This window comes from Drosophila rhopaloa, unplaced genomic scaffold (genome assembly GCF_018152115.1).
Source record: "Drosophila rhopaloa isolate 14029-0021.01 unplaced genomic scaffold, ASM1815211v1 contig_155, whole genome shotgun sequence".
Taxonomy (NCBI): Eukaryota; Metazoa; Arthropoda; class Insecta; order Diptera; family Drosophilidae; genus Drosophila; species Drosophila rhopaloa.
Genome location: NW_025335034.1, coordinates 10,755,641 through 10,770,000, shown reverse-complemented (window position 1 = coordinate 10,770,000; position 14,360 = coordinate 10,755,641). Strand labels below are relative to the sequence as shown.

The 14,360-nt window shown below is 34.9% G+C and overlaps 1 protein-coding gene and 2 long non-coding RNA genes across 3 annotated transcripts in view; 2 read left to right on the top strand and 1 right to left on the bottom strand.

Annotated features, from left to right (window-relative positions):
• LOC108043824 (insulin-like receptor) overlaps positions 1-14,360 on the bottom strand; it is a 125,520-nt gene that overhangs the window by 84,810 nt on the left and 26,350 nt on the right. The gene's annotated exons all lie outside the window — the stretch shown is intronic.
• Positions 2,179-2,853, top strand: LOC123037314. The gene is made up of 2 exons (XR_006417434.1): positions 2,179-2,616; positions 2,670-2,853. It is a non-coding gene; the product is annotated as an uncharacterized LOC123037314 (long non-coding RNA).
• On the top strand, positions 10,052-10,546 carry LOC123037315. The gene is made up of 2 exons (XR_006417435.1): positions 10,052-10,309; positions 10,363-10,546. It is a non-coding gene; the product is annotated as an uncharacterized LOC123037315 (long non-coding RNA).

Sequence of the window (14,360 nt, the reverse complement as noted above, 5' to 3'; positions counted from 1 at the left end):
TGAAAATGAAAAAGGTATATACCCCCTTAATAGACCATCACTTTTTTTTAGCATATCCTTTGATGTAATGGTGTGCTGGCGGATCCTGAGCTCCTGGAGCTTCCACAAATGCTCAATGGGATTGAAATCTGGGGACTGTGGTGGCGAATTTAACAGATTTTTCATATTATAGAGCACCCAAGGCTTCGTATTCATGGCACAATGCTTTAGGTCGTTGTCCTGTTGGAACCAAAAGTCCTCCTCCAGTCCCAGTTTCGTGACGCTTTGATGTAAAATTTTCTTTTAGGATGTTGATATACATCTTGTGATCCATTGTGGACTCAATGAAAACAAGATTTCCAACTCCTCTGGCCACCAAACATACCCAAACCATAATGCCACCACCACCGTGCTTAAAGGTTGGGGCACGGTTTTGGATGTCGAGGGCTGTACCATTCTTTCGCCACACAAGCTTACGGACCTTTATCCCGAATATGCAAAACTTGCATTCGTTGCTAAAAATCACTTTTTTCCAGAATTTTATTGCATTTTCTGGAGAATTCTATTCGTTGGATTTTGTTGACTTGATATGAATGGTTTCTTCCGGGCAGTATGGCTGTTATAGTCTTCATTCTTCAAAATTTTGCGAACAGTGCCATCATGATGATCGTTATTATACATTTCCTTAATATCCTTTGCCATTTGGGAGGCTGTTGTGGTTGGAATTATTTTTATTGTCTTCAAAACGCTTCTCCTCCCACGCTCAGAAAGTTTGGTGGTCTACCAGAGCGGGGTTTTGACCCACAGGAACCCGATAAATTGAAATGTTCAAGGACTCTTTTTACAAAGCAGTGTGCTCTGGCAACTATCCCACCAATTTCCCGACTAGTTTTCCCTTCATCACGTAGTTTTACTATGTCTTTCCTCAAATCATGGTCAATTTCTTTTATATTTTTCCCCATTATAAAAATATCTTCTGGTTACAACATAAATATGGTAGATTTGATTACAAACAAGTAAACAAACTTTGATTTACAGTTATCAATGCCAAAACTGCAATTTAAACGCTTTTAATACCGTCCTTTTTGATTTCTTTTTTTTGTACGCATACTTTTTCTGATGCGAAATCGGGCCATTTTGCACATTTTTCTTAATATTAGGAAAAGTATAAGTGTTAGAAATTTAAGAGTTACACCAAACGAGAGGTGAATAAATGTGTTATCTGCTAAAATAAAAATGAAATGCTTAATATTTTTTCAACATGTTTTTATACCCTTGCAGAGGGTATTATAATTTTGGTCAGAAGTTTGTAACGCAGTGAAGGAGACGTTTCCGACCCCATAAAGTATATTCTTGATCAGGATCAATAGAGGATTCGATATAGCCATGTCCGTCTGTCCGTCCGTCCGTCTGTTTCAATACCGTTTGCGAGCTCAGTTTAAAAGCTAGCGATCTGAAACTTTCACAGTTGTCCTAAAACATGTGTACGCAGATCAAGTTTGAAAACCGCCCCGATCGGTTGCCTATAATCCTATAGTTCCCATAGGAACAATCGGATATAACTTTCAAGAATGGAAGATATTACGCGCAGTGTAAAAGCTATTAACATAAATCTTTCCAAATCTTATTTTTTTTATGCATACCTTGATCAGGGTAAAAGCGCTTGGCGATCGGACGTCTATATCCTATAGCTCCCATAGGAACAATAGGGTAAAATCTGTTAAAATTTAATGATTTTTAGGATATTTCGCACAGTATATAAGCAATTCACATGAATCTTTCCAAATCGTATTTTTTTATGCATACCTTGATTAGGGTAAAAGCACGTGACGATCGGACTTCTATATCCTATAGCTCCCATAGGAACAATAGGGTGAAACCGGTCCAAATTTGATGATTTTCGGAATTTTTCCCGTAGTGTGTAAGTTACTGTCATAAATTTTTCAAAGTCTTATTTATTTACGCATATCTTGATTAGGGTAAAAGCGCTTGCCGATCGTACGTCAATATCTTATAGCTTCAGTAGGAAAAATTGTTAAAGGCTGCGAAAGTATCCCTTTTTTTCTATTTTTATATGACATTTTTGCAGTATAAAAGCAATTGACATCAAACGATGCAAATCTAGTTTATTTATGTATAGCTTATTCCTTTCGCTACTTTTTCTGTTTTAGCAATTTCGGCAAAGTCTGCAAGGTGTGATGGTCAGCTTTGTATGTGTACGGCTTAAGTCATATACATATGTAGTTTTGAGAGTCACTTTGTTTGTCTTATCTTATCTCTAAAACAAAAGCTCAAAAGATAAAGCCACGCTTGTGTAAAAGAACTTTGGTTAGCTGATTTATCTTAGTCAGCAATACTATCTGTTTTTTTTTGAAGTAAGCTTATCCTACGCCCACGCGGTTCATGGAAAATTTTAAGCATGTGCATTTAGTTGGTCAGAGTCTCTCAAATAAATCAGATCGTTCTTGGAGTAAATAAAATCGTACACTTAAAACACGTGATAATTTTTGCACATGCCAAATAAATATAAAAAGGCAATTTTAATCAAAGTGCGTTACAAAAATATTAAGTGCATAATAGAAAACCGATCAAGAGACGTAGGAAGAACCTAACTTGGCAAAACATATATCTGTGCAGGTAAAATTTGTCACGAAAAATATCAATACATGTGACTGAAATAAAACATAAAGTTTCAGGATTTGTGGTTGGATTTAAATCCACCAATTAATGAAACTGCACCTTCTGACGAAGCACCACAAAATAATTTAGCTGTTAAGCTGGCCAAGCGACGTTCAACCTGATCAACTAAAAACTCACAGCAGCGCAGCGTAAAGGAAATAACTTGGATGAGAATTAAAACTATATATACTGGACGAAAAAACAACGAAAAGAGCATGCTACCACAGATATTTTTTTAATTAATAATTTTTATATTTATATAACCTAACCTTAACCATTAAAGTTACAGCCACTCAGCTACAGGCCTGCATGCACACGTGGATTTAAAAAGGTAACAAGTAAAAACAAAAAATAAAAAAAATAAATAAAATTTAATAAGATTATTATGCATATATATATATAAAAAATTTAAAAAAAACAAACAAATTAATGGTAGTCAAGTAAAAAAATGAAAAGTCAATTTCTATAGTTTTATAGTTTTGTTCAATGGAAAATTATATATAATCAAATTAATTATTTAAACACTATTTAACCTTTCAATAAATTAAGAATACATATATTATGATAAACCTTCTCTCAAGAAATTAAAATGAAGTATTTGTTAATAATTAGAAAAGAGATAAGATATTGAAATGATTATTTTTATATACATATTTATTGCTATTAAGAACAAGAATTATATTTGAATGTTAACATGGAATTGAAACTGAACTAATTTAATATAATGGGGTACTAAAAGAAAAACCAACACACATCAAATCACTTAAGGGTTAACACACCAAATTCAAAGCATTGCAAAGTGTTAACAAGGTTGGGCGGGTAAAATAGAGCACTTACACCAAGCTCATAAAAAAAAAAAAAAAAATAATAAAACAATACGCATAAACATAACTAAAATTGTAACATCTGGCTAGGTTAGCACATTCTCTTGTAATTTCGTTAGCTATTTTTGATAAAAGATCCCTCCCCAATCCGACGAAGTCCTAGCCGAAAACGTCCCAGTGCTAACCGCTCTTAAATCAAATATAGTTAAAAGGCAACTCCTGTTGCCACGAGAAACATTACAAAAGTGGCGCCCAAAGTGTAGGCAAAGAACAAACAAAGGCATTAAAATTAATAAAGAAAATTTTTGAATTTAACACCAACATCCGTTAAGCCTTATTCGTTCAAAGCTATGTCTAAGCAATTAAAATAATTGTTGGAGAAACCTCTGGAATACAGCTGATGTAGTGGTACAATACTGTACATAGCCGTCCGAAGTATGCGAAAACAATTGTTTTATGAGCTAAAATAAGAATTTTGTGATAGGAATGTAACATTGCCTGTGGATTTCTTTAAGGTTATTATGCTAGTCATTAACTTTACTGCCCAGAACAATTTTCCTTTTGCATTGACGTACCGTCCTTATTAAAGACAAAATATTTAAATAATTGTGGGAAAAGTTAAATTTTTGCGTATATAAAAAAAAAATGATGTGTTTTGTTTTTTTATTAGTACCCCTGAAAGAAAGAAACTTTTGAGAATTCGTCACTGTGAGTGAAATAAATTAGAGCAAAATGTCAGTGAGACACAGTTTAGATCGGCCAAGTATGCCAAACAATGAAAGTAGTTGTGAAATATGTTCTCAGCCAATGTCGCAATTAGATATGAGATTAATTACTAGATGTATGCATACTTTTCACAGATTGTGTATATTGAATTGGCTTGATAGTTCTCGTATATGCCCGGTTTGTAACCATAACGTAACAAGAAATAGTCTTATGGAAGTCGTTCCAAGAGAAGGTTTAGAGCAAAACAGGGAAACCGATTCCAACGGAAGATTGTTATTAGCGGACAAAAGAAGAAAAAGAAAAGAGTACCCGAGTCAGAGGTAACAGCCGCTAATAACGACCAAGTTACACCTAGAGACGAAAATATAGAAAATTCTTATAATTCTGAGGATAATAGGCATTCGAATTCAGTAGAGCAAAGAATAGTAAATCAGATAGAACGTCGAGTTAATTCACAACTTGACCAAATGAATTTAACTATTGAAGGGCTTTCACGACAAATTTCTAGAATGACAACAGATCAGATCAATCGAAGATCACTTGAAACTGCAGCTAATATTGAACCAGAGTGGGGTAGAAGTATAACTCCTGTAGGATTAAATGGAGAAGCTCCTCCTTTCGTTCCAAGTGTTTCTCAAGGCCAAAATAATCAAGAAAGAATGAGCAGAAGTAATAGCATCAGTGCAGATATTGGAAAAATAGTAAATGTTATAAGTGGTTGGAAATTACAGTATAATGGTTCTAGAAATGGTATGCCTGTTGGAAAATTTATTTATATGGTGACTGCCTTGACAAATGATTGTTTGGATGGTAAATTTGAAATTTTGTGCGATCATATCCACATACTTTTTAGTGGGAGAGCGAGTGAATGGTTCTGGAGGTATAGGCGTACGGTTGACAAAGTAGTATGGAAAAGTCTCTGCAGCTCTCTTAGTTCTTATTTTCACGATCCATTGTCAGATGACGACGTAAGAGAATTAATAAGGGATAGAAAGCAACAACCCAATGAGAGTTTTGATGAATTCCATAATGCAATTATGTTGTTGGTAGATCGGTTACAATATCCAATAAGCGAAAGTCAATTAGTTTCAGTACTTAAACGTAACCTAAGACCTTTTCTGCGAAAAGAGCTTTTCTATTTGGAAATAAATTCTTTAGGAAACTTACGAAATCTTGTAACACGAAGAGAAGCTTTTAGTGAGGAATTTAACAATAATTATAATACAAAGATTAATCGAAAAGTAAATGAAATATGTATAGACGATCGAAGTATGAACGATTATTTAATGGAAAATGAAATTTGTGAAATAAAAGGAGATAAAGCTGATGATATGAAAATACTGTGTTGGAATTGTAGAAAATATGGACATAAATTCATAGATTGTCAATTTGAAAGAAAAATATTTTGTATGGGATGTGGCACAGAAAATGTGAAACGACCAAATTGCGAGTTATGTCAGAAAAACAGAAGGTCGAATGGATATGACAACACCATCTATCGTTCCAATCCAAAAAACTGATTAATTTGGATGACTTAACTCATCCATCGCCAAAATATGTTAAAAATATAAATATAGGACAGAATGACGTTAAAGGAAAATTATATCCTATAATACCATATCATGTTCGATTAAGAAATTATATTAGAGTCCGTAACAAAATCTTTAACCAGAGTAAAGAAATTGGAATTGATGTTAGGAACAGACCTAAGCGAAACTCTTTACGATTGCGTAATTTTTTTAAAAAAATTAAAGATAAATCGCAAAGATTGACGGTTAGTTTAGATGCAATGCTTAGCAAAGACAAAGATGTTAGACCATTTGTAGAAGTGAGAATTTTTGGTAAAATATATGGCGGATTATTAGATTCCGGTGCATCTGTCTCGTGTTTAAGTGGACAAGCAGCCAAGGAATATTTAAACAAAAATAAGGATTTTAATGTTAGCAATTCACTAGTAGAAACTGCTAGAGGTCAAAAATATAATGTTCTTGGAACCGTTGAAACCGAAGTTACATTTCGTAATCAGTCTAAATTGGTAACGCTTTATATAATACCTGAACTGAAACAAGATCTTTATTTGGGAATTGACTTTTGGTACATCTTTGGTTTAATGAGTCAACTAAACCAGTCAATATACGTTAGCGAACTGAATTTACCAGACACTCTGAGTGGTGAACAAAAACAGCAAATGACGAAAGTAATATCATTGTTTCCAGATTTCAACAGGGATGGCTTAGGAAAAACATCTATTTTAGAGCATGCCATTGAAATTATTCCCGAAGCAAAACCTATTAAGCAAAGATATTTTTCGGTATCTCCTGCGATAGAGAAAAAAATACACGCAGAGATTGATGAGATGATCAAATTAGGAGTGATAGAAACCGCACATCCGACTTGTTCATGGAGTAGTCCTGTAGCTGTAGTACAGAAAGGAGAAAAGTTTCGAATATGCCTTGACTCTCGCAAAGTGAACGCAGTAACTATTAAAGATGCGTATCCACAACCAAAAATTAATGGAATTCTTTCAAGATTACCCAAAGCTAAATTTATAACTTCTTTAGATCTTAAACATGCATTTTGGCAAATAGGTTTGAAGGAATCTTGTAGAGATTTGACTGCATTTACTGTGCCAAACCGACCTTTGTACAGATTCAAGGTAATGCCTTTTGGTTTAACCAATGCAGCTCAAACAATGTGTCGTTTAATGGACGTTATTATTCCACCTGATCTTAAAAGCCGTGTATTTGTTTATCTTGATGACTTATTGTTGGTCAGTGAAACATTTACTCAGCACATAAGTCTGCTTAAAGTAATGGCTGACGTGTTGCGAAATGCAGGTTTGACATTAAATTTAGAAAAATGTAAATGGTGTGTTCCTGAAGTTCGTTATCTTGGATTTGTGATAGGCAACGGCTGTATTAAGGTAGATCCAAAAAGAGTATCAGCAATAAAAGATTTACTTCCTCCAAAAACTGTTAGAGAATTGCGTAAATTTTTAGGTTGTGCCGGTTGGTATCGTAGGTTCCTGGAAAATTATGCAACAATAACAGCACCTCTCACAGATCTAACCAAAAAGAGCAAAGACTATAAATGGACGGATGAGGCTAACCAGGCATTTGAAGAGGTAAAAAGTAGATTAACTTCAGCACCATTATTAGTGACACCGAATTTTGAGAAGCCCTTTATTATTCAATGCGATGCTTCGAAAACAGGCGTTGGTGGTGTTCTTGCTCAACTTGATGACGATAATATAGAAAGACCAATTGCATTTTTTTCACATAAATTAAACCAGTCTCAGCAGAAATTTTGTGTCACAGAATTAGAATGTTTAGGTGCTATACTGAGTATCGAGAAGTTTAGAGAATATGTGGAAGGCCTCGAATTTAAAGTTATTACGGATCATGCGAGCTTAAAATGGTTAATGCGGCAAACTGATCTCAACGGTCGCTTAGCTAGATGGGCGTTAAAATTGCAACATTATACCTTCGAAATTGAACACCGAAAAGGAAGCCTAAATATAGTTCCTGATGCGCTATCGCGATTGCCAGTCAAGGAAATTAATGAAATAGATGTTGTTTTACCAGTAATCGATTTGGATTCACCTTATTTTTGGTCTAACGACTACGTTTTGCAGAAAAATGTCATACTAGAGAATCAAAATCGTTTACCAGATCTCAAAGTTGTGGATCAGTATATATATCGTAGAAATCAGTTTTATAGAGACGACGTATGCGAGTCAAACTGCTGGGAGCTATGGGTACCATCCGAGTTGACTAAATCAGTTATAGAGAACGCTCACTCACCACCTCATAATGCTCATGGAGGTATAGGAAAAGCCTTAGAGAGACTTCGCAGAAATTTCTATTGGCCAAGCATGGCGATAGAAGTGAAAAACTTTATTGCGCGGTGTAATGTTTGTAAACAATCAAAAGCCCCAAATATCACACTGAAACCACCTATGGGAAACCCGGCAATAAGTGAAAGGCCATTTCAACGCCTTTATATGGATTTTATTGGACCTTATCCTAGGTCAAAGAGAGGAAATATAGGAGTGTTTATTGTGTTAGATCACCTAACTAAGTTTCATTTCCTTAAACCTTTGCGAAAATTTACAGCAGATCTCGTTGTAGACTTTTTGAGTACCAATATTTTTCATGTATTTGGTGTTCCAGAATGCATTGTGACGGATAATGGAAGTCAATTTAAATCCTCACTGTTTAAGTCATTTCTTGGAAGGCATGGGATAAAACATTTTCTAACAGCTATTTATAGTCCCCAATCAAACGCATCTGAACGCCTCAATAGATCCATAATATCAGGCATTCGATCATATCTTGGTGCAGATCAACGGTTATGGGATGAGAAAATCAGCAACATTTCAGCAGCATTACGCTCTGCTTATCATTCAGTAATCGGATGCTCACCATACTTTGCACTTTTTGGAAACAATATGGTTTCGCATGCGAAAGATTATGACCTGTTAAGAAAATTAGAAAGTCTTAAAATAGGTGAAAGAATTTTAGATTCAGACAAGCTACAAGTTATACGGGAAACCATAATGGCAAATATCAGCAAGGCATATATATCTAATAAAAGGGTATATGATCTTCGTACCAGGTTTGTGACATATGAACTAGGAGAACAAGTTTATAGGCGAAATTTTGCTCTGAGTAATAAATTAAAAAAATTCAATGCAAAGCTTGCTCCAAAGTTTTTAAAAGCAAAAATTGTTCGCAAACACGGTAACCATTGTTACGAATTAGAAGAGAATGGTAAAGTAATTGGAAAATTTCACGCAAAAGATCTTCAAAAGTGTATGACTTAATGAATCTGACCGATTTTTCAGCTTCTTTTATCACTGTAAAAGCTAATAAAATAATCTGTGTTGTGATGGTCAGCTTTGTATGTGTACGGCTTAAGTCATATACATATGTAGTTTTGAGAGTCACTTTGTTTGTCTTATCTTATCTCTAAAACAAAAGCTCAAAAGATAAAGCCACGCTTGTGTAAAAGAACTTTGGTTAGCTGATTTATCTTAGTCAGCAATACTATCTGTTTTTATACCCTTGCAGAGGGTATTATAATTTTGGTCAAAAGTGTGCAACGCAGTGAAGGAGACATCTCCGACCCTATAAAGTATATATATTCTTGATCAGGATCACCTCCTGAGTTGATATAGCCATGTCCGTCTGTCCGTCTGTCCGTCTGTCCGTCTGTCCGTCTGTCTGTCCGTCTGTCTGTTTCTACGCGAACTAGTCTCTCAGTTTTGAAGATATCGAATTGAAACTTTGCACACACCCTTCTTTCCTTTGCACGCAGTATATAAGTCGGAACGGCCGGGATCGGCCGACTATATCCTATAGCTGCCATATAACTGATTGATCGGAAATGCCATAACTCTGCTGTTTGTTAAGTTAGGAAGTTGGGACTCTCTATGGGTATTATATTTGGCCAATCAATCCGACGTACCAAATTTCATAAGGATCGGCCGACTATATCCTATAGCTGCTATATAACTGATTGATCGGAAATGCCATAACTTTGGTGTTTGTTAAGTTAGGAAGTTGGGATTTTCTATGGGTTATATATTTGGCCAATTAATCCGACCTACCAAATTTCATAAGGATCGGACGACTATATCTTATAGCTGCCATATAACTGATTGATCGGAAATGCCATAACTTTGGTGTTTTTAAAGTTAGGAAGTTGGGATTTTTTATGAGTATTAAGAATGCATCATATGAATTATTTTGGAGAACATAATTTGCAGAATATTCTGCAAGGGTATTTCAACTTCGGCTCCGCCCGAAGTTAGCTTTCCTTTCTTGTTTTTTTTGAAGTAAGCTTATCCTACGCCCACGCGGTTCATGGAAAATTTTAAGCATGTGCATTTAGTTGGTCAGAGTCTCTCAAATAAATCAGATCGTTCTTGGAGTAAATAAAATCGTACACTTAAAACACGTGATAATTTTTGCACATGCCAAATAAATATAAAAAGGCAATTTTAATCAAAGTGCGTTACAAAAATATTAAGTGCATAATAGAAAACCGATCAAGAGACGTAGGAAGAACCTAACTTGGCAAAACATATATCTGTGCAGGTAAAATTTGTCACGAAAAATATCAATACATGTGACTGAAATAAAACATAAAGTTTCAGGATTTGTGGTTGGATTTAAATCCACCAATTAATGAAACTGCACCTTCTGACGAAGCACCACAAAATAATTTAGCTGTTAAGCTGGCCAAGCGACGTTCAACCTGATCAACTAAAAACTCACAGCAGCGCAGCGTAAAGGAAATAACTTGGATGAGAATTAAAACTATATATACTGGACGAAAAAACAACGAAAAGAGCATGCTACCACAGATATTTTTTTAATTAATAATTTTTATATTTATATAACCTAACCTTAACCATTAAAGTTACAGCCACTCAGCTACAGGCCTGCATGCACACGTGGATTTAAAAAGGTAACAAGTAAAAACAAAAAATAAAAAAAAATAAATAAAATTTAATAAGATTATTATGCATATATATATATAAAAAATTTAAAAAAACAAACAAATTAATGGTAGTCAAGTAAAAAAATGAAAAGTCAATTTCTATAGTTTTATAGTTTTGTTCAATGGAAAATTATATATAATCAAATTAATTATTTAAACACTATTTAACCTTTCAATAAATTAAGAATACATATATTATGATAAACCTTCTCTCAAGAAATTAAAATGAAGTATTTGTTAATAATTAGAAAAGAGATAAGATATTGAAATGATTATTTTTATATACATATTTATTGCTATTAAGAACAAGAATTATATTTGAATGTTAACATGGAATTGAAACTGAACTAATTTAATATAATGGGGTACTAAAAGAAAAACCAACACACATCAAATCACTTAAGGGTTAACACACCAAATTCAAAGCATTGCAAAGTGTTAACAAGGTTGGGCGGGTAAAATAGAGCACTTACACCAAGCTCATAAAAAAAAAAAAAAAAATAATAAAACAATACGCATAAACATAACTAAAATTGTAACATCTGGCTAGGTTAGCACATTCTCTTGTAATTTCGTTAGCTATTTTTGATAAAAGATCCCTCCCCAATCCGACGAAGTCCTAGCCGAAAACGTCCCAGTGCTAACCGCTCTTAAATCAAATATAGTTAAAAGGCAACTCCTGTTGCCACGAGAAACATTACAAAGGGTATTAAAACTTCGACTTGCCAAAGTAAGCTTCCGTCCTCGTTTTAAACTCCAAAGTTGCGGAACATGTTTGTACGCATACTTTTTCTAGCATGTGTAAATTGATTTTATAAGTGGAGACGTGTTACGACCATCTTTTAATAGTTACACACACAATTTTTAAAACTACATATATAATTTAGCCTTACATTTTAATAATGTGTATAAAAACCGTCTGCGCTAGGAACAACAACAAACACAAGCAGAACAAGCAGTATCCCAAGCAGTCCTATGCCATTATCTTCCCCCTTCCGTCAAGCAGAACGAGCACAGGCAGACATCTTCTCTTTCCCTCGCTTCACCTATCCACCTCTTCCTCTCGCTCCACAAATAACGGTGTGTTGTGTGTGGCACGCGAAACTTAGAAATTAATAAATATGTACACTCACTCGCATATCTCTGCGTACACCTCCAAAAAATGTCAAAATCAAACTTTAAACATTAATTCTTCGGCCATTTATGCATGTATTTTATTCATTATTTTTTTAAACAAAAGTATAGTTTATTGTCTTTATTGACGTACAAATATTAGAAATATTCAACAGGGGGTTATATTTTATTTTAAATTTTAAACTTAACACTACGAAAAAGTGTACGCGCAAAAGTCTGCGTACAGCCGTTTTGAACTTCGAGGAATTCAGGATTGTGCGATTACCGTTAATTTTGTTGTCGCCGATTTACTTTAGAATGTCTAAAAATAGACATTACGCAGTTAAAATGAAACTCTTTCATTATAATAACGAGCATATTGCAACATGGAACAAAAAGGCAAGGAAATTTCTGTTGAGGAGCGGAAAATTATATTAAAAGGTTTTTTGGATGGAAAATCTTATAGAGAAATTGGTGCTTTAGTTGGTAGAACCCACTCATCCATCCAAAGAGTGATAAATAACTACAACTCGGCTGGAAGTATCTTTCCAAAGGCTCGTTCTGGCCGTCCGCCTTGGCTTATAAACCGCGAGCAGAGGAATATTATCAAATCTATTCAGCTCAACCCAAGGACGACAGCTCATCAGGCAAAGCTGAAGGTCGAGGATATATTTTCCAAAACAGTTTCCGAGGATACTGTACGCCGGACCATAAAAAAGTCCGACTATCATAGCAGAGTCGCCCGCAAAAAACCTCTCATATCGCAAGTCAATAGACAAAAGCGCCTAACCTTTACTAATGAGTATATTTCCAAACACCAAGACTTCTGGAATAATGTTATATTTTCCGACGAAAGTAAATTCTGCATATTTGGAATCGAGGGAAAGGTTTTGGTATGTAGGAAAAGCGGAGAAGCCTTTAATAAAGAAAATTTGGTTGGCACAGTAAAGCAAGGAGGAAGCGGAATAATGGTGTGGGGGTGTATGGCAGCAAGTGGCGTTGGAAAATTGGTATTTATCGAGTCAATAATGGATCAAAAAATCTATATTGACATATTAAACAGCAATTTAAAAGAAAGTGCTGAAAAATTAGGGCTCAAAAGTGAATATTGGTTCCAACAAGACAACGACCCGAAGCACACGGCACAGAATACCAAGCTTTGGCTGCTGTATAACGTCAAAAATCAGCTGCGAACACCTCCCCAGAGTCCTGATCTAAGCCCAATTCAGCATTTGTGGGATTTTCTTGCGAGGAAAATCCGAAGACACACGATAACATCTAGAAAAATGCTCAAGAATGTGATTCTCGAGGAGTAGGGGAAAATTACTGCAGATGAGACAAAAAAAAAAGTGGATTCAATGCCGAGACGCCTTACGGAAGTTTTGCAGAGAAAAGGATACCCTACCAGTTACTAAAAATAATATTATTTGTGTTTTAAATAGGTGTACGCAGACTTTTGCGGGTACATTTTTTGGTAGAGTTAAGTTTAAAATTAAAAATAAAATATAAGACACTGTTGAATAATTTAAAAAAAAATACGTCAATGAAGACAATAAATTATAATTATGTTTAAAAAAAAGAATGGGTTTAATATATGCATAAATGGCCGAACAGCTAGGGTTTAAAGTTAGATTTTGAAATTTTTTTGGGGTGTACGCAGAGATATGCGAGTGAGTGTACATTATTTCAGGTTTCTGTATTTTAATTTCAAAAATATTAGATATTGCTTCTAAATTGTTGCATTAAGAAAGTAGACAAAAACTAAAACTGAACGAGTTAAGAAATGGTATTTAATGCAATGGTTATTTTTATACCCGTTACTCGTAGAGTAAAAGGGTATATTGTATTCGTGCAAAAGTATGTAACAGGTAGGAGGAAGCGTTTCCGACCCTTAAAGTATATATATATTCTTGTCCAGGATCACTAGCCGAGTCGATCTAGCCATGTCCGTCTGTCCGTCTGTCTGTCTGTCCGTATGAACGCTGAGATCTCGGAAACTATAAAAGCTAGAAGATTGGCATTTTGCATGTAGATTTTAGGAGTTCCTACGCAGCGCAAGTTTGTTTCAAAATGGTGCCACGCCCCCTCTGACGCCCACAAGCCACAAACTGTGGCCACAGTTTTGATAATATTATGAAAATTTTAATTAATATGTATTTGTTTCGTCAATACCTATCGATTGGCCTAATAAAAGTTTGCCTCGCCCACTCTAACGCCCAAAAACCCATTAAACGCTTAAGCCTGGCTAACGCCTACATTTCCGCCTTTCATGGCCCGTGGTACCAATGTCTTGGGGTAGATGGCGCAATACAATAGCGCCATCTAACGGATGACTTTGGAACAGCTGGCCAGGGTGCTCAACAGAGTCAACGTTAATTCTCGATAAGGATTTCTATTAAAGGAAACTGCGATGGTTTTCATTTGTCAATACCGAACTATATCCCAAGAACTATGCAAATCAAATTAAGTTAGGTCTGATTCAAACAATGGCGTATGTGTGTATGTATGTAAGCATATACATATGTATGTATT